This window comes from Bubalus kerabau, chromosome 18 (genome assembly GCF_029407905.1).
Source record: "Bubalus kerabau isolate K-KA32 ecotype Philippines breed swamp buffalo chromosome 18, PCC_UOA_SB_1v2, whole genome shotgun sequence".
In the NCBI taxonomy this organism is placed as follows: Eukaryota; Metazoa; Chordata; class Mammalia; order Artiodactyla; family Bovidae; genus Bubalus; species Bubalus kerabau.
The window spans coordinates 42,478,040-42,501,288 of record NC_073641.1 but is presented as its reverse complement, the minus strand read 5'-3'; positions in this window follow the sequence as shown (position 1 = coordinate 42,501,288).

Below are 23,249 nucleotides of genomic sequence, written 5' to 3'. Positions count from 1 at the left end.
AGCAAGGGCCTTCTGATACTTTGATCAAGGAACTTACTTCACTGCATCAGGCCCATGCTTATGGAATTCAGTGCTTGTACCACTCTCTCCACTATCCTGAAACAGCTGGTTTGACAGATTGGCAAAATGGCTTTTTGAAGACTTAGTTATACCAGTTAGGTACCACTCCTACTAACCCATTAGCAAATTTTTTGCTTCTTTTCCCCAAGACCAAAGGAGTGCTTTCACCAGGAGATACAACAACAATTACACAGATCTGGAATTTAAGACTGTTGTCCAGCCCCTCTGAGCTTCATTCCTGTGAATCAACAGGCAAAGAAGGGTGTTACCATGCTGCCCAAGGTGATTGATCCTGATTTTAAGGAAAAATTGGACAATGTGGGTAAAGAAGACAATGTCTGGAACACAAGTGAACCCTTACAATGTCTCTTAGTATTATCGTTGCCTATGATTAAGGTCAATGGAAAACTACAACACTCCAATCTAGGCAGGACTGCTAATCTCCCATATCCTTCAGAAATCAATGTTTGAATCACTCCACTAGGTAACAAACCATTACCAGCCTAAGTGCTTGATGATGGCAAAGGTGATACAGACAGGGTAGTGAAAGAAGTTAATTAAAAGTATTAAAAGTAGTAATTACAACCATGTGACCAATTACAGAATTGAGGACTCTAATAGTTATGGGTGTGTCCTCATTTTAATATATTTTTACACAAAATCATTGTTTTCTTCATTCTCTTATCCCCTTATAAGATGTATTGACTTTATGTGCTGTGTTCTAAGTTGCTTCAGTCGTGTCCAACTCTTTGCGACCTTAGGGACTAGAGCCTGCCAGGCTCCTCTGTCCATGGGGATTCTCCAGGCAAGAATACTGGAGTGGGTTGCCATGCCCTCCTCCAGGGGATCTTCCCAATCCAGGAATCGAACCCACGTCTCTTCTGTCTCCTGCACTGACAGGCAGGTTCTTTACTACTAGCACCACCTGGGAAGCCCATTGACTTTATATTATAGTATTTTAAGTATTGTCAACTTTAAATCATGAAATTTAGTGTGGTTTTCACTGTATGCAGGATACGTGTATCACGGCAGATAGTATTTTGACCTTGATATTATCTTTATTTGGAGATTAAATATGCTTTAAGGAGATTTATATGGGTATCAAGTTGACAAGGGTTGGATTTATGATGGTTAATTTTATGCGTCAACTTGACTGGGCCACAGGGTACCTAGATATTTGGTTAAACGTTCGAGGTGTTTCTGTGAGGGTGTTTCTGAATGACAGTAACATTTGAATCAGCGGATTGAGTAAAACAGAGTACACTACCTAATGCGGGTCTCTTTATCCAACCTGTTGGCGGCCTGACTAACACAAAAAGGCTGAATATGGGAGAATTCGGTCTCTGCCTGACTGTCTTTCAGCTGGGATATAGGCCTTCTCCTGCTTTTGGACTGAGGCTTAGACTAGAATTCACACTACTGGTGTTTCCGGTTGTCGGGACTTTGAATTTGGACTGGAAATTACATCGCTGGCTCTCTCGGTTCTCAGACCCTCAGACAAGGGCAGTACCACTTCTATAGTGTTCATGCCAAGAAAGCATGAACTGACACTGCTTCCAAGGAACATTAGATGTACCTGGGGTAAAAAAAAAAAAGCTTCCAAATGAAAGGCCTCACTATTTTAAAACTCAAGATCATAAAAATCAGAGAAAGATTGGGAACTGTTCCAGATTTAAGAGCTGAAATAGAAATGACAATTATTTGAATTAGATGCTAGACAAGAAATCAAAAAGAGATGCAATTTATGCAGGTAGTGAAATCTAAACAAGGTCTGTAGATTGGATGGTAGTGTTATAGGACTACTGATTTTTTTGACATCTGCATTTGGCTATGTAAGAGAGTATTCTCTTGTTTTGGAATATGCACACGGATGGATTAAGAGAAAAGAGAGAGACAAATGTTGGTAAAGTGTTAATATTTGGAGAACTTGGGGGTGAGGGACTATAGGGAGTTTTGTACTTTTTCTCCCAATTTAAAATTATTTTAGAATAAATAATATAACAGGTTCTTAGAAATGTGCATCTCCTACTAAAGTCCCCTGATCCTTCATCAAATTAATTTATATTCCCATTTATTTCCATTCCCTTCTTCTTATTTCACCAGTAAGTCATCCATGCTTTTACCCAAAATTTCCATATATGCCTTTCAAGAAAATTCCTGAGATTTATTAAACCAGAAACAGAAAAAAAGATACAGCGTGGCCCCTGGTAAACTGTCTTTGTGCATATCCTCCTTCATTGCCTTCTTAACTTTGGGAGTAGAATCTGAATCTAAGCAGACTGCAATGCATCTGCATCTAATTTCTCATTTCTAATAATTACATAGGCCAGATTAAGAACACAAATTTAATCAGGGAGCTCCCAAATACTGGAGGCTGAAGTATGACCAAGTATACCTAAGCAAAAAATCATTCCAGTATGAGAGCATGCCACAGACTCAAGGAACCTAGCTTCAAAAAGCAAGAAGCTAAAATATGGGAAAATATCACATTCTTCTCAGATGCCCCTAAGTCTAAAACTGGTGATGTCCAGTGGCATTTGCTGTGACCACAAAAAATGTTCCTTTCTTCCAGAAATGCACATTTATTTGATCCTTGTGAAACTGCAACTCTCCAATCCAAATCAGAATCCAGACCGTGGGCTTAGGAAACTGTTTTGATAACAACCAAAAAATTCAGAATGTCTTACAGACACCATACTGGGAAGGATCCAGTAAAGGAAATAACTTTACTCAGCAGAAGACTCCCAGGAGGACCCACATTATGAGTTAGTCAATATCAGTCAAGAAGATGGGTGGTAACAAGTGAGGTTCTTTACCCAGAAGCCAATTGTGCACAGAGGTAAAGAAAACAGTTAAAACAGAGTAGAGGCTAGACAAATTTACAATTATATTTTGTCACCAGATCATATTCTACCTAAGGCTGCATCAAATATTTTTAATTCCTAATATTAAAAAAAAAAACTAAGAAAGTAAAAGAAGAAAGAGACATTGGCATGGAATATAAAGCATTCTTTCTCTAAGAAAATGGTGCACATTTTCTTCATATTTTCTCTAATATTTTTACAATTGGGAAAACACCTTGGCAGGCTACAAATATTTATGTATAGTCTAACTTCTTCAAGTGTTTTCCAGTTACCCTGCCGGATGCTTCATAGCATATGATGAGCTGACGAATCTTCCTGGTAGTTTAGATTTGAATGATGCATATATTTCTATCATCCCTATAGCATATTGCCATAAGATAGATCAAAATGTAGAAAACAGCATTGACTTTACTATCTGCATAGGTGATAGGCACTGGCTTTGCTATCTGTGTAGACCATAGGGAACAGACTGTAAGAATTCCAGTCTCAGAAACAGCATCTTCTTTAAACCACTTATAATAAAAAGTGGTAAGACATTCATATGCCAAGACTGTTTCACCCAGAAGCTTTCATAAAAATGGCATCAGCCTACTACTTTTTGTACATAGTGCAATTCTGAGTCATTAAAGCCAAAAAGTGTTGAATAAACCTAAAAATAGGATGTGAGGGTACAAAAGATATGAAATAAGGGAAGTTTGTATTTAAGTCATTGTTGAATGATTCAGACAAACAATGACTAGTGGAAGATTCTAGTTTTTATCAGCCTTATGTCAGCATGTGTAGCCTTTGCTTACCACTCATGTGACAGTGGGAGAACCGGATACACTTAGTGAAAGAAATCTGGGTCCCCAAGAGGAGTATGCTGGCACAGTTGTTGAGATAGATTATAACATCTGGCAGAAACTACAATATCAGACAGGGAAACAGGAACACATCGCTAGCGCACCTCAGCTTTCCAGAGAGTAGGTAATTGTGGAAAAGTGATCCTTACTTGGAGAAGTTCACTTCTATGGCAAGGGTAAAGATCATATGAAACCTGGAAAAATGGTACCAATGATCCTACGTACAGAGCGGCAAAGGAGACACAGACATAAAGAACAGACTTTTGGACTCAGTGGGAGAAGGAGAAGGTGGGATGATTTGAGAAACATTGAAACATATACATTAACACATATAAAACAGATAACCAGTGCCAGTTTGATGCATGAAGCAGGGCACCCAAAGCCAGTACTCTGTGACAACCTAGAGGGATAGGGTGGGGAGGGAGGTGGGAGTGGGGTTCAGGATGGAGGAGAAATGTATACCTATGGCCGATTCATACTGATGTGTGGCAAAAACTATCACAACACTGTAAAGTTTAAAATAAATAAATAAAAATTAAAAAAGTAAACCCCAAAAGACCAACCTAGATAGCATATTGAAAAGCAGAGACATTACTTTGCCAACAAAGGTTCATCTATTCAAGGCTATGGTTTTTCCTGTGGTCATGTATGGATGTGAGAGTTGGACTCTGAAGAAGGCTGAGCACCAAAGAATTGATGCTTTTGAAGTGTGGTGTTGGAGAAGACTCTTGAGAGTCCCTTGGACTGCAAGGAGATCCAACCAGTCCATTCTGAAGGAGATCAGCCCTGGATTTCTTTGGAAGGAATGATGCTAAAGCTGAAACTCCAGTCCTTTGGCCACCTCATGCGAAGAGTTGACTCATTGGAAAAGACTCTGGTGCTGGGAGGGATTGGGGGCAAGAGGAGAAGAGGATGACAGAGGATGAGATGGCTGGATGGCATCACTGACTCAATGGACGTGGGTCTGAGTGAACTCCGGGAGTTGGTGATGGACAGGGAGGCCTGGCATGCTGCGATTCATGGGGTCTCAAAGAGTCGGACACGACTGAGCAACTGATCTGATCTGAAACCCAAAAAAGTTTAGTTTGAGAATCTCAGTTGGCCTAACCTAGGCTCACTTCTCCACTACCACACAGCTACCTTGACAAGGAACCCTAACAACAGTCATAAACTTTATACATTTATACAAATTCTTCAGTGGAATCTGAGTCACTATGATTTTATCTTGTAAATTATAGAAGTAACAATCAATTATTCTCCTTACCACTTCCTTCTATTTGTATTTATAACATCATATCATTAAAAGCATTAAATTTTCAGTTCCTAATTACACAGGGCTCTTGGCTGAGAGCAGAGTTATAGAGTCAGCTCCTGCCCTCTTGTTCAGCTGCTCAGTCATGTCCGACTCTTTGCGACCCCATGGACTGCAGCATGTCTGGCTTCTCTGTCTTCACTATCTCTTTGAGTTTGCTCAAACTCATGTCCTTTGAGTCCATGATGGCATTCAAACACCTCATCCTTTGTTATCCCCTTCTCCTGTCCTCAATCTTTACCAGCATCAGGGTCTTTTCCAATGAGTGAGCTCTTCATCAGGTGGCCAAAGTATAGGAGCTTTGACTTCAGCATCAGTCCTTTCAATGAATATTCTGGGTTGATTTCCTTTAGGATCGACTGGTCTGATCTATTGCTGTCCAAGGGACTCTCAAGAGTCTTCTCCAACACCGCAGTTTAAAAGCATCAGTATACCTGTGGTGGATTCATTTTGATATTTGGCAAAACTAATACAATTATGTAAAGTTTAAAAATAAAATAAAATAAAAAAAAATAAAAGCATCAGTTCTTCACAACACAGCCTTCTTTATGGTCCAACTCTCACATCTGTGCATGACTACTGGAAAAACCATAGCTTGGACTATATAGACCTTTGTCTGAAAAGTGATATCTTTGCTTTTTAACATGCTATTTAGGTTTGTCACAGTTTTTCTTTCTTTAGGAGTTTCAAATCTAAAAGCAACAAAACTAGAGTTTTGCAAATGTAATCAATATGAGGTCATTAGTGTGGGCTCCAATCCAAAGTGATTGGTGTCCTTATAAAAAGAATGTCATATTAGGAGACACAAATGCACACAGGATGAATGCCATACAAGGGCTGGAGTTAAGCTCCGCAAGCCAAGGAACGACCAGAAGCTAGAAGAGAGGCCTGGAAAAATTTTTCCCTAGAAACTTCAGAGGCAACATAGCCTTAATAACACCTTGATTTCAGACTTTTGATCTTCAGAATTGTGAGACAATACATTCCTCTAGTTCCCCAGATTGTGATACTCTGTTATAGCAATTGTAGGAAATTAATATACCAGTAAAATAAAGCACTTGGAGCAGTAGCTCAGAAATTTTGCCCAATGTGAAAGACAGTCCACGAGAAAAGGAACTCTGAATAATACACGGAAATCTGTTGCTTTTCTATACAGTAATAATGACCTATCAGAATGAGAAAGTAAGAAAATAATTCCATTTACAACTGCATCAAAAAGAATACAATACCTAGGAATAAACTTAACCAAAGAGGTTAGAGACTTATATTCTGAAAACTATAAGACATTGACAGAGGAAACTTAAGATAATACAAATAAAAGGAAAGACACCTCATCTTCATGAAATGATATTGTTAAAATACTCATATTTCCCAAAGCAATCTACAGATTCAGTGCAATCTCCATCAAAATATCAATGACTTCTTGCTGAGAACTAGACCAAATAATCCTAAAATTTATATGAAGCCACAAAAGACCCTAAACAGTCCAAGAAATTTTGAGTTGAACAAAACTAGAGGTATCATGTTCCTTGACTTTGGACTATACTATAAAGCTACAGTAGTTAGAACAGCATGGTACTAGCACAAAATAAGACACATAGACTAATCAAACAAGATGTGTGCTTTGTCGCTTGGTTGTGTCCGACTCTTTGCAACCTCATGGACTGTAGCCCTCCAGGCTCCTCTGTCCATGGAATTCTCCCAGCAAGAATATTGAAGTTGGTTGCCATTTCCTTCTCCAGGGAATCTTCCTAACCCAGGGACTGAACCCGGGTCTCCGGCATTGAAGGCAGATTCTTAACTGTCTGAGCCACCAGAATAAAGGGCCACAATTGAATGATCATCTCAGTGCAGAAAAAGCATTAAGCATCTCAATGCAGAAAAAACATTTAACAAAATTCAATAATCCCTTTTATGGGATTCATAAATCCCTGTTTTATTTTGAGGATAAAACACTCAATAAACTAGGAATGTAAAAGAATTTCTTTATCATGGAAAAGTATATCTATGAAAAACCCATAACAAAATCACACTAAATACTGAAAATTGAATGCTTCCCCTAAGATTAGAAACAAGACAAGGGTATCTGCTCCCTCCACTTTTATTCACATTGTATTGGAGTTCAAAGGACAAATTCAACATCCAGGATATGATGTGTAAAGCCTTTTAACATGTGCCTCAACCTAATGTTCAAACTTCATTTCTTCCCACTTAGTGAAAAGAAGTCTTCAGCCACAAAGAAGTCTTTAGCCACATAGAAGTACTCACCAAACATGGCCTGTTCTGTTATAGCTCTAGGTCTTTAATAGCCTGACCTGTCTTCCCCAGTAGCTCAGATGGTTAAGAATTTGCCTGGGTCAGGAAGATCCCCTGGAGTAGGGAATGGCTACCCACTCCAGTATTCTTGTCTGGCTAATTCCATGGACAGAGAAGCCTGGTGGCCTACAGACTATGGGGTCACAAAGAGTTGGACGGGACTGAACGCCTAACACTTTAACTTTCTCCCTTGAAAGCATTTCATTCTTTTCCATGCTTTGCGTACAGTCTTTGAAACTCAGTGTAACACCTTACTCTTACATCTTCATCAGTTGGTTGCTTCCTCCTCTAGGAATCTCAGATACAATAAAGAAGCTCTTTTAACTGATCTTTACTTAGTGGACTTCTTATTAACCATAGCCCTTCATTTGCTTCATGTAACATGCTGATGTGCTTGGCCTCCTGCATGTTCTTTCGTGTCCCACATTCTTCTGATCCCACTAATGGGGACTGCATTGTGAACTTACTAAGGATCTGATAGGTTTCTTCCAAAATCAGTTGACAGTGGCACTTACAAATTTATTCTTTTTTTTAATATGTTTTCCCATTGAATATAAGCTCCATGTGGGCATGGATTTATCTCTTTTGGCCATTGCAAAATAGCCACTATTTTAACAGTGCTTGTGTATGATAAACTCTTAACAAGTATTTGTTGAACTGATTAAATATTATGTGAATAAGTAGTAATACTTTTGGCTGAAAAACACTGTGTGGAAATGAGGAAAAATCTAATTGACAATAGTTTTAAAAATAGGGATTTATTTTCTTACAAGTATGAAGTCTGGAGGTAGAGCATTGCTGTCACTGATTTAGCAGCTCCATGATGGTCACATCCGGGAAGTTTTCTTGGCCTTTACCACATGGTTGCAGGATGGCTGGAGCACCTCAAAGTGTCACCTCTTCATACCATATGGGAGGCAGGGAAAATGGAAAGAAGTGCAAAACAGGCCCCTTACATTTCACCAGCTAGAACCACGTGCTAAGTGAAACCTATCCTAGGTACTGGGCTAACAGAACCTGAAATCAAGTTACTCTCCCCGATGTCTGAACAAAATCACAGTTTTGTTGGTGCTCAGGAGAGAGAAGTAAGAAATGCCTTTTGGGATAGGCATCAGGCAGTGGCTGACACAATACACAAATCAAAAAAATGTAAGTGGGAAAGATGTAAAATTACACATACATACATGTAGTTGATTATTATTTATGGCATTTATGTCCTATTAAATCATTATAAACAGTTAATTAGTGAGTACTGAATCATTGCTCCTTGTGAGAGTCTGTGGTCACATTTTCATCAACTAACAAATACACTTTTATATGAGTTTCTGTTTAACAATAGCTTATTGAATATATTCTGTTGATTTATTAACATAGAATTCACAAGCAACCACATTTAACTCATACTTAGACAACACTTAACTAGCACATGTATTTTCTCCATAAGGCACGTTGAAGCCTTCTTGTTCCCTTAGGAACACTTATACGTGTGTTGTGTGTTAAGTCACTTCAGTCGTGTCCGACTCTTTGCGACCCGAATGAACTAATCCACCAGGCTCTTCTGTCTATGGGATTCTCCAGACACAAATACTGGGGTGGCTGCCATTTCCTCCTCTAGAGGATTTTCCTACATCAGGGATTGAACCCATGTCTCTTATATCTCCTACACTGGCAGGTGGGTTCTTTACCACTAGTTCCACCTGGGAAGCCCCAGGAACACTATACCACACATCATAATTATGCTCTGTGGCAATTTTAAGCAGTAAAACCATTAACAAAAGCAAACACACCAAACAGACTTTAAAGGACACTTGTTTGCAGTATGAGAGATGAAACAAGAAGGCAAAACATTGACTTGTACGATATCTGCTGAGAATGTATGTAGTTGGATGACTCAAATTTTTTGGTTGCTTTTTGTCCACAATGACAGAGGATATGTCCACAGATGACTTTGAAAGCACTGGGACTATTGGTTTTGGGGTTACAAATGCATTTTAGAAAGTAAGTGAATTAAACATAGGATCTGTAAAAAATTAGGATTTTGTTATAAATTTTTCTTATTCTCTTTTTTAACCACATTTACTTTATCAGTGGATTATGGCATTGTCTATGCTGCCTCTTTCTTTCTCCTTACATTAATAGCTTGACTACATTTGCTAGCTTTCCTTGGAGCAAGGCATGGTCTTGCGGTAGCCTTCTTGCCAGAGGAATGAACACAGAAGCAATATGTACTATCTCCAGACTAGGCCCACAAATATCTCCAAACAAGAGTGTCTGTGTTCTTTCCCTTTTTGCAGTCTGGAATGGAAACAATCCTCAGGGCAGTTTTTGGAGTCTTGTGTTAATTTTCTAGAGTCACAGGGTGGGAGAAACCATTGAAAGGAAAAAGAAATTACTATCCCTTAATCGTTATTTGGAGGTGAACTTTTGCTCAACATGAGGGAAAAATATGCTTTTATGTTAAATCGCTGAGATTTGGAGATTTATCTGTATGTAGCAGCTGGAGCTACCTTATAGCTTCTCTGATGGCTCAGATGGTAAAACAACTTCCTCTGAGGTAGGAGACCTGGGTTTGATCCCTGGGTCAAGAAGATACCCTGGAGAAAGAAATGGCAACCCATTCCAGTATTCTTGCCTGGGGAATCCCATGAACAGAGGAGCCTGGCAGGTTACAGTCAGAGCTACCTTAAGCAATACTGTCAACCACTATCCCTGTTAGTTATATCTTGTCTATGTTTCTACCGCCTAATTGTCTGGAGGATGTACTTTAATTGCTCTGTAGGGTATGATGAGGATATTGTTTTACTAAACTCTCTCTGGCCAGCTTCAGTATCAAGGCCAAAATGACAGTAAAGAAAGCTGAGTTATTGGCTAAACATTCAAAGTAGTCTTCCATGCATAGATTCGTGGTGTTGTTTGTTACAATCTATGCTATGCTATGCTAAGTCACTTTAGTCATGTCCGACTCTGTGTGACCCCATAGACGGCAGCCCACCAAGCTCCCCCGTCCCTGGGACTCTCCAGGCAAGAACACTGGAGTGGGTTGCCATTTCCTTCTCCAATGCATGAAAATGAAAAGTGAAAGTGAAGTCTCTCAGTCGTGTCTGACTCCCAGCGACCCCATGGACTGCAGCCTACCAGGCTCCTCCATCCATGGGATTTTCCAGGCAAGAGTGCTGGAGTGGAGTGCCATTGCCTTCTCTGTGTTACAATCTATTGCATTGGAAGACATAGGTTCTCGAATTTTTTTATAAATTCACAAACATTCACTAAACTGGTAGGGATATATGATTATTTATATATCTGCTACATTGGATAGATAATTTGGCCTAAAAGATACAGCCTTTGTAGGGAAATCCAAGATGAGTTAAATATGTCAAGCTACATTAAATGCATGAAACCCAGGAAGTGAGGGGGAAAATTATACATTTTAGCTCTCATTAACATTTCTGGAATGTCTTTAGCTTCTGGCTCACTATTCTTTCAATCAGTCTCTTCTTCCCTTCAACTTTCTCTTCACAAAAAGTATAATTTAAGAACCTGTTGGAAAACAGCATATTAAAAGAAGTCCCAAAATGTTTGTTCCCTTCACTGATAGCACTTCAGAAAAAAGAATTAAAGGTATCCTAAAGACTCTTCTCATGGGCATGCTCTGTGTTCCAGACTACCTTTGGTCGTGAGCTGAGATCCTCACCATCTCTTGGACAATTTTTTATCTCCCAGGGAAACTTTCCTTTCATCAGTTCAGTTCAGTGCAGTCGCTCAGTCATGTCTGATTCTTTGCGACCCCATGAATTGCAGCACGCCAGGCCTCCCTGTCCATCACCAACTCCTGGAGTTCACCCAAACTCATGTTCATGGAGTTGGTGATGCCATGCAGCCATCTCATCCTCTGTCGTCCCCTTCTCCTCCTGCCCCCAACCCCTCCCAGCATCAGGGTCTTTTCCAATGAGACAACTCTTCGCATGAGGTGGCCAAAGTATTAGAGTTTCAGCTTTAGCATCAGTCCTTCCAAAGAACACCCAGGATCGATCTCCTTTAGAATGGACTGGTTGGATCTCTTTGCAGTCCAAGGGACTCTCAAGAGTCTTCTCCAACACCACAGTTCCAAACCATCAATTCTTCTGCACTCAGCTTTCATCACAGTCCAACTCTCACATCCATACATGAACACTGGAAAAACCATAGCTTTGACTAGACGGACATTTATTGGCAAAGTAATGTCTTTGTTTTTCAATATGCTATCTAGATTGGTCGTAACTTTCCTTCCAAAGTGTAAGTGTCTTTTAATTTCATGGCTGCAGTCACCATCTGCAGTGATTTTGGAGCCGAGAAAAATAAAGTCTGACACTGTTTGCACTGTTTCCCCATCTATCTGTCATGAAGTGATGGGACCAGATGCCATGATCATGGTTTTCTGAATGTTGAGCTTTAAGCCAACTTTTTCACTCTCCTCTTTCACTTTCATCAAGAGGCTTTTGAGTTCCTCTTCACTTTCTGCCATAAAGGTGGTGTCATCTGCATATCTGAGGTTATTGATATTTCTCCCAGCAATCTTGATCTGGCTTGTGCTTCTTCCAGCCCAGAGTTTCTCATGATGTACTCTGCATATAAGATAAATAAGCAGGGTGACAATATACAGCCTTGACGTACTCCTTTTCCTATTTGGAACCAGTCTGTTGTTCCATGTCCAGTTCTAACTGTTGCTTCCTGACCTGCATATAAGTTTCTCAAGAGGCAAGTCAGGTGGTCTGGTATTCCCATCTCTTTCAGAATTTTCCACAGTTTATTGTAATCCACACAGTCAAAGGCTTTGGCATAGTCAATAAAGCAAAAATAGATGTTTTTCTGGAACTGTCTTGCTTTTTCCATGATCCAGTGGATGTTGGCAATTTGATCTCTGGTTCCTCTGCCTTTTCTAAAACCAGCTTGAACATCAGGAAGTTCACTGTTTACGTTTTGCTGAAGCCTGGCTTGGAGAATTTGGAGCATTACTTTACTAGCATGTGAGATGAGTGCAATTGTGTGGTAGCTTGAGCATTCTTTGGCATTGCCTTTCTTTGGGATTGGAATGAAAACTGACCTTTTCCAGTCCTGTGGCCACTGCTGAGTTTTCCAAATTTGCTGGCATATCGAGTGCAGCACTTTCACAGCATCATCTTTCAGGATTTAAAATAGCTCAACTGGAATTCCATCACCTCCACTAGCTTTGTTCGTAGTGATGCTTTCTAAGGCTCACTTGACTTCACATTCCAGGATGTCTGGCTCTAGGTCAGTGATCACATCATCATAATTATCTTGGTCGTGAAGATCTTTTTTGTACAGTTCTTCTGTGTATTCTTGCCACGTCTTCTTAATATCTTCTGCTTTTGTTAGGTCCATACCATTTCTGTCCTTTATCGAGCCCATCTTTGCATGAAATGTTCCCTTGGTATCCCTAATTTTCTTGAAGAGATTTCTAGTCTTTCCCATTCTGTTGTTTTCCTCTATTTATTTGCATTGATCACTGAGGAAGGCTTTCTTATCTCTCCTTGCTATTCTTTGGAATGCTGCATTCAGATGCTTATATCTTTCCTTTTCTCCTTTGCTTTTTGCTTCTCTTCTTTTCACAGCTATTTGTAAGGCCTCCCCAGACAGCCATTTTGCTTTTCTTCATTTCTTTTCCATGGGGATGATCTTGTTCCTTGTCTCCTGTACAATGTCATGAACGTCCATCCATAGTTCATCAGGTACTCTATCTATCAGATCTAGTCCCTTAAATCTAATTCTCCCTTCCACTGTATAATCATAAGGTTTTGATTTAGGTCATATGTGAATGGTCTAGTGGTTTTCCCTACTTTCTTCAATTTAAGTCTTAATTTGGCAATAAGGAGTTCATGATCTGAGCCACAGTCAGCTTCTGGTCTTATTTTTGCTGACTGTATAGAGCTTCTTCATCTTTGGCTGCGAAGAATATAATCAATATTCCTTTCATCAATAAACATTTACCAAGACACTGTGTTTCAGGCTTCATATTAGGTACTACACCAAGAATTGAAAGTTGACAGCGTCTCTATTTTGAGGAACTAGAGACCTGAACACCATATTAAACAATGTAATAAGTACTATACTAGTGATATGTACAGTACAGAATTCCACAAGAACAACAATGAATTCTGGGAAGATGGGGGAGAGGACTAAGGGTAGGTAAGAGTCCACAGTGAAGGAGATCTTGGTGCCAGCCCTTAAAGGATTTATGGGATCTTCTTGACATGCAGAGGCAGGAGAAGAGTTCTGGCCATAGGGTGTAGTCACTGCAATGGCCCCAGAGACAAGAAAAAACAAAACGTATTCAAGCCATGGTGAGGAGTTCAGTACGACTGGAATGTAGCAGGAGGAATGAAGGGGGAAATTAGAAATGAAATTTTTAAAAGTAGAAATGCTGCTGCTGCTAAGTCACTTAGTTGTGTCCGACCCTGTGCGACTCCATAGATGGCAGCCCACCAGGCTCCCCCATCCCTGGGATTTTCCAGGCAAGAACACTGGAGTGGGTTTCCATTTCCTTCTCCAATGCATGAAAGTGAAAAGTGAAAGTGAAGTCACTCAGTCATGTCCAACTCTTAGTGACTCCATGGACTGCAGCCCACCAGGATCCTCTGCCCATGGGATTTGCCAGGCAAGAGTACTGGAGTGGGTTGCCATTGCCTTCTCTGAAAGTAGAAATGATTCAGCCACAGACGTCTTGTAGGCAACGTATCAGAGGAAAACAGATGTGATTCCTCACAGCTTTCTAAGGAGGGTGGACCCAACCATCAAAGGGTCTTTATTACTTTCCTGAGTGAGATAATGAGTGTGGCTATGCATATTTGGTATATTTGGTTCATTATAAGATATATAAGAAAGGAAATGGGTAGAGAGACTTATAGGTACAAAGAAAGGAATTGGAAGATTTAGGACCTTCATGCTGGAGGATCAGAAAAAAAAAAAAAAAAGCCCATAAGTGGCCACACAACAGAAAAAAGACTGGAAGAGAATGAAAACTGTGATGAGGATTTATTGAGCTATTTGCCATGTAGTGAATGACCTCTGCCTCTCCTATGAAACTATAGGTAACTTCTACATTGTTTGTTAAAGTTTTGGTATGACAGGATTATTTACTGAGAAAGCAAAGAAGTTTTGGTTTCACCTGCAAGGTTGGTACTAGATGCAAATAGAAGCTGTCTACTGGAAATCACTAATTTATGCCAAACTTGATGCTGAATCTGTAGGCAACCAGGACCACAGATATTGAGCTGATAGGTAGTGTCACAGTGGATTTTTAGGACTAACAGCTCTAGATTAAAAGTTTTAAACCAGTGATGGTGTAGCAGAGATTGTAAGCTGTTCAGGGCCATCGGTGAACTGGGGAGTGCTCTTCTCATGGCAATGGTGGAAGCACAAAGGAGTAAAAAGAAACAAATGATTTTTCTTATGGCCTAGCTCAGAACTAGCACTTATCATTTCTTTTTATAAAAATAAAACTTTTTATTTTGTATTGGAGTATAACTGATCACTCAATCAGCTCTGCCCCCATTTCATAGTGAAAGCAAATCACATGACCAAACCCAACATCAATGGGACATGTAAGTTTAATCCTGTCATAAAGGAGGGTAGGATTCACAGCAAAGAGAAAGAAGGAAGGAAAAACTGTGAACAAAGAAGACAAGGTCAAATTGTATCTCAAAATAGTTCTTTTTTGTGAAGTTTTCCGCATTTCACCCTATTTCATTCCTTTATAATTCTTATTGTTATCACATTGCTCTGCTCATTTTACAGAGGGAGTTTGCTTTATTTTGTCTATTTAGTTGGTTAAGAAGCCTGCCATATACCTAGATATAGAAGGGACTAGATAATGATCTTAAGGCAACTTTTCCAACATATTCTCAAAGCAAAAACACTATTCCTTATTTTGTGTGGTTATGTCAGGCAAGGGAGAAATGGGGCAGCTGCACGCAACAAGAAGTGCATGATGAAGTTTAAAGTTCATGAATAATAATGTCAGGAGGTGTTAAGTGAGTGCTACTCTTGGGAAAGGGAGGTTAATATTAGATGAGGTCCACAAAGACATCAACAGGGTGTTCTGCAAATACAGAAAATGTTTATCTTAACAATGAATAGATAACTATGAATTTTGTGATTTAAAGGCAATAAATTTAGAGTGCATTGTATTTGCCAAGGCAGAAGCACAATGGGGCTCTTTTCAGGGAGCATGAAGGGGGAAAAACTTGATGCTGTTTAATAAATCAGGCCATGTCAGAAAAGGAATAAGGAAGCCTCACTAACTCTACCCTGCCCCAAATAACTATAAATGGGATTGTTTGAGAAAGAAGGGCAAGCTCAATGAGACTTAGTAATAAGCAGCCTATATCCAAGAGTGCTAATAATAACAGAACCCAAGAGAGGCCTCAATCTGGAACCCACATAGAAAGATCACATGATCAAGATCCCAGATGAATAAAACAGAAGCATATGTCAAGGATTCTTAACAAAAATAACCATAACAATTTCTTTTAAATACCACCTAAGGCTTATATGTCTTAGTCATATAGGAGAGGTTCAATACATGCTGTGACATATCAATAAAATTAATTTAAAAAATCACGTGATCAGCCCTACAAGTTGCTATCTCAATTATTCATTACGACTTAATTTAAAAAATTCTAAATGGCTTTGCTTAACTACATTATTGATCTAATTCTGAATATTACTATCAAATACTTTTGGCTCTTTCCTTCAATATGAAGTCTGTCTAAAGGATTCAAAGAAGTATTTGAAAATAACTAAAATAACAAGATTAAAATAATTATTTAAAAACTTAATTTTGTGTTACAATATGGCACAAATATTATAAAAAGACAAAGATTATATTTGTAAATGTAACACATGTATGCTTTGTATACTATGGATTTTTTGTATATTATGTATACTTTGCATTTTTTGCTTATAAGCCTTGACATATAAAATATTCCTATAAACAAAGAAAAATCACATCAACAGAAACATGGGTAAAGAAGCTAATAGGCAACCAATAAAAAAGTAATAAAATGACTTGTATAAGTTTAACCCGTTAGTAAAAATATAAAATGCTCCTGAAAATGAAATTGCATTTTTAACTTGCTAAATTAACAAAAACTTTTTTAAAAAACACTTTTTGACCACTCCCCCTGGTATACAGGATCTTAGTGCCCTGTGAAAGTGAAAGTGAAAGTCAAAGTCATTCAGTCGGGTCCAGCTCTTTGCAACCCCATGGACTATACAGCCCATGCAATTCTTCAGGCCAGAATACTGGAGTGGGTAGCTTTTCCCTTCTCCAGCGGATCTTCCTAACCCAGTGATCAAACCTAGGTCTCCCGCATTGCAGGTGGATTCTTTACCAGCTGAGCCACAAGGGAAGCCCAAGAATACTCGAGTGGGTAGCCTATCCCTTCTCCAGGGATCTTCCCGACCCAGGAATCAAATCGGGATCTCCTGCATTGCAGGTGGATTCTTTACCAGCTGAGCTATCAGAGAAGCCCATTTAGCGCCCTAACCAGGGCTCAAACTCATGCCCCATTGCGTTGGAAGCACAAGTCTCAACTGCTGGACCGCCAGAGAAGTCCTAAGACTTTTAAAATATTTAAATTTAACAAGGGTTTAGTGGAGGAGGAAATGGCAAACCACTCCAGTACTCTTGCCTGGAAAATTCCATGCACAGAATAGACTGGTGGGCTACAGCCCATGGGGTTGAAAAGGGTCGGGCACAACCGAGCCACCGAGCTCACATGCATAGGGAATCAGGCATACATTGCTGGGGGATGGTTTATATGCATCCTTTTAGTTTAGTCACTTTTACTTTAAGTAAGTTAGTTTAAGGAAACATTTCTGAAGAGGAACAAAAATTTAGTTACAAGCATGTTTATCATAGTGCTCTTTTTAATAGAAAAAAAGAAACAACATGTGTTCAACAGTGGAGAACTGATTAGATAAGGCACATTATATCTATATAATGAATTTCAGATGGAAAGAGATTCACACCACATTTTTGAAGGAGGTAAATAGTTTCAAAACAGTATTATAGAAAAGTTATCTTTCTCTTAAAAGTAGAGGAATGCAAACTAAACAGAAGTTATAATTCCTAGGAGATAGAATAGAGATGGCTCAAATCTTATTTTGTTTACTGGAGTTTCAAATTTCCTATGATGGATTTACATTTTTGTGCCACTAGAAACAAACAAAGTGTCATTTTAAAATAAAATTTTTCAAAAAGATGTTTAAAAGATAGTCTAAAAGATGACTTTGAAAATCACTTTGAAAGGCAGAATAAGAGCATAACTTCTAAAAATTGCTACCTTAAGAGGACAACATTCATTCAAAAACACAAATTCTGAGATGATAAATAAAATTATATTATGTAAGAACCAAGATTTCTACTTAGTTAACTGGCTGATTAAAAACTGGGTATTGATGAGATGAAGCGATCATCTTTCTGAGGAAAAACAAGCACTTTGGCCATGATGTCAGAAAAAAATAATTCAGAAAGCAGAGGATTCCTGAAATAGTTTAAATTACATCAATATATTGTCTTGCCAGACTGTGTCTATTAATTTTGGTCTCTGTTGTCCATCTCCAGAAAAAAATGGTAAAATTCTGCCAAAAATCAGTTTAACACTGGTGCATTCAAAGGCGTGACAAATAATGTTTGCAAATACTGATTATGCCATATATTTGTACCATGCTTTATAAATTGGGCTTCCCTTGTGGATCAGCTGGTAAAGAATCTGCCTGCAATGTGGAAGATCTGGGTTCGATCCCTGGGTTGGGAAGATCCCCTGGAGAAGGGAAAGGTTACCCACTCCAGTATTCTGGCCTAGAGAATTCCATGGACTATGGTCCATGGGGTCACAAAGAGTTTGACATGACTGAGTGACTTTCACTTTATAAATTATAAAGCACTTTCATATACATTTCATATCCCCCAAAGCAATGTTTATTTTATGTCTGTAAGTATAACAAATAATAAAACAGAAAAAATAACAATTTCAACCAGTGCTTAGTTCCGACATCACAAACATCTATAAATATTTATTGACTTTTTTCTGTAGATAAGATATCTTACAAATAAACACCTTTTTCTGGACTGATTCTTCTGTGTGAAATGAAACTTGGCCTTTGGTATCACTGCATTTTATTGCAGTTACTTTCTTTTCTGTTTCCTCTCCCATACTATGAGCTCTATAAGTCTTATTCATTCTTGTTTCCTAACATTTGTTAATAGTAGAGTACCCCTGGTGGCTCAGATGGTAAAGAATCTGCCTGCAGTGTGGGAGACCCGGGTTCCATCCCTGGATTGAGAAGATGCCCTGGAGAAGGGAATGGCAACCCACTCCATTATTCTTGGCTGGAGAATCCCATGGACAGAGGAGCCTGGTGAGCTACAGTCCATGGGGTCACAAAGAGTCAGACATGACCGAGTGACTAATACACACACACACACACAACTACAGTAAGTACAATATCAATGTTTCTTGAATGTTGAAAGAATGGCACTTGTTTTAAACAATTAAATCAATGTTTTCTACGTAGTATGTTAATTATATCTCAATAAAGCTGGAAAAAATAAATGTTTTAGCAATTGTTAAATTGATTTAGTGATGGATGGCATTTCTAATGATTTGAAGTATGTTCCAAATACTAGCTGAGATATGACACTAAAGCTCAGCAGAGAAGCTGTTAACAACATAGACACAATAACATTAATAGAATTTTTTCTGTTGGTTCACAAGATTTGTTTTTTCCAAGTCTAAGTGTATAGAAACCTGTCTCAACTCTACAACCTCTGGTCCTTGAATAATGGACTATGTTTTCTCCTATGGTGTTGAATTTCAGCTCTGAGCCTTATATAAGACATCTCCATAGGTTCATTTGCCAAAATAGGCAGTCAATGTTGTTCTCATCAACCTTTTAAGATCCTTTTTCTTAATATTCCATCCCTTGCCTAGAGAAGACTTATGAACCAGAGAAGCTGCCACATTTCTATAAGAATTCAAACTTTTTTTTGGAATGATATGTATTTAGAATGATAAGTGATTTCTAATGTATCACAAATGTAGAGGTATGGTTGTCAACTATAGCTCCTGGAAATCACTTCTCTCCTGCCCAAATTTTACTTCAGTTCAAACTAAAGATGTTGATTCCCTTTTCAAGTGAAAATTCTCTAGCTATCAGCAATCACCTGAGTTTCCGTTTGTTGAATGAGTCTCAGAGCCTTTCCTGAGATCAATTTTTAATGAATTATCAAGCCCTAATCTATGTAAAATATGAAAGTGGAGGACCCTTTCACAAAATTTAAAGGTTTGTCCATCACAGTCTAGTCTTCTCCAAAGTCAAATATTTTAAATCAATTGTAATTGGCTGTCACTGATTTCTGTTTCACAAAATGAGAGGGATAAACTTTTCTAATTCCTTTGTTAGAAAACTCAGGCATATACCATAATTGTTGTTGTTTAGTTGCTAAGTTGTGTCTAACTCTTTGTGAACCCATGAACTGTTGTAGCCCACCAGGCTCCTCTGTTAATGTCATTTCCCAGGCAAGAATACTGGAGTGGGTTGCCATTTCCTCCTCCAGGGGATCTTCCTGACCCAGGGATCCAATCTGCGCCTCCTGCATCTCCTGCATTGGCAGGCAGATTCTTCACTACTGTATACCTTAATACACAAGAGCTTTCTAAAAGTTTGGAATCTGAATGAATCCACTGTGGTGTGGCCAGTCGGCTTTGATCAAAATCAAGTAAGAACTTTTAAAGCACACTTGTGACTCTTCCTATTTCAGGAGTAAAAGTCCCCCCAACTAGCTGAAAACATAACTTCGTTCATCTACGAAAAGAATTATTTTACCTGTTATTTTATATCATATATTCCCAAAAGACAGAGAACTCACTTCCCTAGACAACGCAATAGAAATCTGATTTTTTTTCCCTTTAAGAAGATGTGGTACTTACATCTGATATGAATTAAGATTGTAACCTAACTGCGTAGATTATACAAAATCTGTCAGAATGGCTTTGTTTGGAAATTTTGCTCCTGTTCTTACTTCACATTCATACTCCAGAAAGAAGTCTTTTTTAAAGTCAAGTGAATTACTTGCTATAATAAGTCAAGCTTAAAATGGAGTGGGTGATGTTGAAGGACTACTGCTTTCCTGTTTGGTGCAGATTTTAGAATATGGAAAGGGATGTCAAGTATGATCTTTCCCATGAAGTAGTCTATTTGTGGAACATGGCTGTTCTCCAAATTATCTAAGGGAGAAAAAACCCTAATGAACTAACTTAGAGGGAAGGCTGTTTCTATGGCAATTGAACTATCACAAACCCAAAAAACAGAGATTCTTTCTCTACTGAGCTTACATAGTACCACATAACTTCTTGTTACTGGCAGTCAGAATAAACAGGAGCTCAAGCTATCCAAGTAAATGTTTACTTTCCAAAATAACAAGAAGTATCAAGATCCAATAATTATTTCTTGAAAATATGATCATTATTCCCTGAGACAGGAGAAGAAAAAAGGAGAGATGAGATAGATACTTATGAAGTGCTTCAAATGGAGGGCAATGAACATTATAGAAGATACATGACTCTGCAGTTGTGTTTAATAAACATATACTGACTGCCAGCTGTTTAGGGAACATCAAGATGAGAAGGAAAGCTGGTCTAGACCTCAAGAAATTCAGAGCCTACCACAGGAGGTCATTAAGTAAAGAGAAAATTTCTAAACATGCTTGTGAAATTTATTATAGTGATGCAGTCAATGTGTGTGTGTTATGTGCTAAGTCGCTTCAGTTGTGTCTGACTCTTTGCAACTCCATGGACTATAGCCTGCCATGCCCCTCTGTCCATGAGATTCTCCATGCAAAAGTACTGGAGTGGGTTGCCATGCCCTCCTCCAGGGGATCCTCCCAACCCAGGGATCAAACCAGCAACTCTTATGTCTCCCAAATTGGCAGGTGGGTTCCTTACCACTAATGGCACCTGAGAAACCATCAGGATACTGGAGAACATTGAAGAGGGGCACTTACCAGTTTGGGGTGGGGCTGGGGGTTGCCAGAGAGGTGAAGCCTATTCAGTTTTAAGGGATGATCCAGAGCTACATAGGTTTGTGAGAATGAAAGGGCACTGTAGGGATCAAGATAGATATGAGCAAAGGAAAAGCAAAGTAGTTCGTACAGGAAAGAACTCTAAGCAGTTAGCTTTTTTCTAAAGGAGTTAGTTGTTTCTGTATCAAGTGTGAAAAAAAGGTCAGAGATGAGTTTTGGCAGGAAATAAAAGAGCCTGTGACTGAGAAGGCTCTGTGACTGGATTTTTGAGATGAGATGAGATGAGATGCTATGGAGGGTTCATATTACTTTCTTGGTAATGGGAATGACAATATAAGACATGACAATGATAACCATATCTGACTTGTATTAAGTAAATACTTCCTATATGATAGGCACAGAATTAGCACTTGATATAATATTATCTAATTTAATCTTTATCTAACTTGTGAGGTGGATCTACTATTTCTGTCCTTTGTAACATAAATGTATGACCAACTCATTAACTTTTGAAATCCTATTGGGAGAGCCAAATCTTGTTTTCCAACTCCTTAGATAGGAGTGGCACACTCTGTTTCATGTGTGCTTACCCGCTCAGTCGTGTCTGACTCTTTGTGACCCCATGGACTGACTGTAGCTTGCCCGGCTCCTTTGTTCATGGGGATTCTACAGGCAAGAATACTGGAGTGGGTTGCCATGCTCTCCTCCAGGGGATCTTCCCAATCTAGGGATCGAACCCAGGTCTCCCACACTGCAGGTGGATTCTTTACTGTCTGAGACACCAGGAAAGCCCCTGTCCCATAAGGCATAAGTAGAAATAGGGGTTCAGAGAAGATTTTGCTTTTCTGATAACACACACAAAAAGACTGCAATAACTATTGCTTCCACTTTCATCTTCTTCCTGCCTTGAATACAATGAAATATTTGAGGTTGCTGCAATCACTTTGTTGCCCTGAGGCAAAGAACTGATCTACAGGAATGATCTAGAGAACGGCAGAAAAACTGGCCCTAAAATCATCAAATTTGGGGCCAAAATCAGCAGCTACTTACCAACAGACTTCTCTATAGGTGGGGGAAATAAACCGGCTGAGAGTTGGAAGTTTGTTACATATAGCTATAAGTCCTCTTATTTGATACATTTATTTTATAGAAGAGGAAAATGTTTCCAAGCCATTAATAACTGGCCCAAGGTCATGTTTAGAAAATGATAGGGTCAGCATTCCAAATCCAGTTCAACTTTATAAAGTTTGGGCTCTTAAATCCCTCCACGTATCAGTACTTTTTCCTCACTCTTTTGCTTGAAAACAGACAATGTAGAAGGTAAATCAAAACCTAGGTGAGAGAAAAAGAATCTTCATGGCAAAGAAAGGGAAAATTTAGGAACAGAAAGTCTAAAAACTCACTTTGATGACCCAATCTGGTTTTGCCTTAATAAAATGGAGAATAAGACAAAACTGAATAGAAGAATATCTCCTCCATCTGAGTATCCTCTCATCTATCCAAAACTGTTTCCATTAAGAGTCCCAGAGGGATGGAATGGGGAGGGAGGAGGGAGGAGGGTTCAGGATGGGGAACACATGTATACCTGTGGCGGATTCATTTTGATATTTGGCAAAACTAATACAATTATGTAAAGTTTAAAAATAAAATTAAATTAAAAAAAAATAAAGGTCATAAATACTCAAAAAAAAAAAAAAAAAAAGAGTCCCTCCTTTCTTTTCTCAATTAGGAATACATCACTACCAACTTAAAATACTACTCTTCTCTGGGAA